Source organism: Pantherophis guttatus, unplaced genomic scaffold, assembly GCF_059756535.1.
Source record: "Pantherophis guttatus breed Tessera unplaced genomic scaffold, ASM5975653v1 scaffold_36, whole genome shotgun sequence".
Classification (NCBI taxonomy): domain Eukaryota; kingdom Metazoa; phylum Chordata; class Lepidosauria; order Squamata; family Colubridae; genus Pantherophis; species Pantherophis guttatus.
Window position 1 is genome coordinate 32,501 of NW_028269851.1, and position 2,500 is coordinate 35,000.

The window sequence follows — 2,500 nt, forward strand, 5'->3', positions numbered from 1 at the left end:
GGCCGCATCACTTTCCGTTTCCCCCGCCGCGATGGAGGTACGGGATCCCGGCTCCGGCGCCGCGGGCCTCGGTCGGGGACCTCCCCCTTCGCCTCGTTGCCAGCGCCGGGCCCCGGGGGTGCCCGCGCCCGGCAGCCGTCCCGGTCTACCGGGGCCTCGGCCGGGTCAGTCTTTCCGTTTCCCCCGCCGCGATGGAGGTACGGGATCCCGGCTCCGGCGCCGCGGGCCTCGGTCGGGGACCTCCCCCTTCGCCTCGTTGCCAGCGCCGGGCCCCGGGGGTGCCCGCGCCCGGCAGCCGTCCCGGTCTACCGTGGCCTCGGCCGGGTCAGTCTTTCCGTTTCCCCCGCCGCGATGGAGGTACGGGATCCCGGCTCCGGCGCCGCGGGCCTCGGTCGGGGACCTCCCCCTTCGCCTCGGTGCCAGCGCCGGGCCCCGGGGGTGCCCGCGCCCGGCAGCCGTCCCGGTCTACCGGGGCCTCGGCCGGGTCAGTCTTTCCGTTTCCCCCGCCGCGATGGAGGTACGGGATCCCGGCTCCGGCGCCGCGGGCCTCGGTCGGGGACCTCCCCCTTCGCCTCGTTGCCAGCGCCGGGCCCCGGGGGTGCCCGCGCCCGGCAGCCGTCCCGGTCTACCGTGGCCTCGGCCGGGTCAGTCTTTCCGTTTCCCCCGCCGCGATGGAGGTACGGGATCCCGGCTCCGGCGCCGCGGGCCTCGGTCGGGGACCTCCCCCTTCGCCTCGGTGCCAGCGCCGGGCCCCGGGGGTGCCCGCGCCCGGCAGCCGTCCCGGTCTACCGGGGCCTCGGCCGGGTCAGTCTTTCCGTTTCCCCCGCCGCGATGGAGGTACGGGATCCCGGCTCCGGCGCCGCGGGCCTCGGTCGGGGACCTCCCCCTTCGCCTCGGTGCCAGCGCCGGGCCCCGGGGGTGCCCGCGCCCGGCAGCCGTCCCGGTCTACCGGGACGCTCGCTCGGGCGGGACCGGTTTACCCGGGCCTCGGCCGGACTGGAGTGTTTCGGTTTTCTGCTTCTCTGCCAGGATGGCTGCGAGGGGTTGATTTAAATAGCTGGTTTGACGTGAAAAGCTTCCCTTCAAGTGAAAAGTTTGTTCCAATTTCTGCCATCTTCCTTCCTCAAAAGTTTTGGGTGTAGCTTTCCCAGAGGAACCTCTCGTAGGCCTATCATTTCTGATCTTAACTTCCCTCATTTATTCCATATTTTCCTTCCTCTTGCCGAATGGCCGAATCCAGTCCATTTCTAGTCCAGGAAATTATTTTTATTTCTTCTTCCATTTCTTACTGATCTATTTGCTTTGTCGAGCAAGTCGTTCTTAGGTCCCTTGGTTCTTTCTTTAACGTCTTCTGCTCCTGCTCCTTCTCTCGACGCTTTCTCGTTTTGTTGGCTTTCTTGGCTCTCTTTTGGCTGTTCTTTCTTCTCCTCCCGTCGTCCGTCCCCACTTTCATCTCCCCATCTTTCCTGTTCTTGGTCATCTCTACGTTGTTTATAAAATAATTCCGCTTTCTCTCTTGAATCTACTCGATATCTTTGCTCTCGCCAGCTCGCCGATATTTCAGCTCGCCGATATTTTGTGCTTTCTCGTCGTGTTTCTCATCCATGGCGATCTCTCTGCCCTCCCTGTCTTCTCGGTAAATCGGACATGAATTTCTCTGGGCGGGTGGTTTCTCATCGCGTGTCTTGTGTGCGCTCTATACGTTTCGTCCATCCCGTTTAATATCTATCCCTCCCTCCCTCCCTCTCCTCGCTTTCCTCCATTGCTTCTGCTAATATCATTTCCAGAATGATAACCCTGAGCCTGAACCTGAACCTAACCCTAGCCCTACAACTTTTCTCCCTAACCCTGACCCTAACCCTAACCCTACAACTTTTCCCCCTAACCCTAACCCTAACCCTAACCCTACAACTTGTTTCTCTAAGCCTAAGCCTAAACCTAAGGCTAAGCCTACAACTTTTTTCTCTAACCCTAACCCTAACCCTAACCCTACAACTTGTTTCTCTAAGCCTAAGCCTACAACTTTTTTCTCTAACCCTAACCCTAACCCTAACCCTAACCCTAACCCTACAACTATTTTCCCTAACCCTGACCCTAACCCTAACCCTACAACTGTTTTCTCTAACCCTAACCCTACAGCTTTTTCCCCTAACCCTAACCCCACAACTTTTTCCCCTAACCCTAACCCACACTTTCGACTTAAAACCGTTTTTAGATTTAAAGTCGTCTTTCGACTTAAAGACGGGCAGACGGCGGCCCGGTCTACCGGGCCGCTCCGGCAGCCTCGGCCGGGCCGGCGTCTCTGTTTCTGTTTCCCTGCCACGATGGATGTCGCGTGCGAGGGGTTGCTTTAAATAGCTGGTTTGTTTGAAGTGAAAAGCTTCCGTTCTTGCCTAGATCTCTTGCTATCGCAAGCCTTCCGGTCCAAGCTCGCATCGCGGTTTCAAGCGTCCTGCTTTCTTGGTTGGAAAAATCGGGGCGGCGAGACCTGACGCTCGCT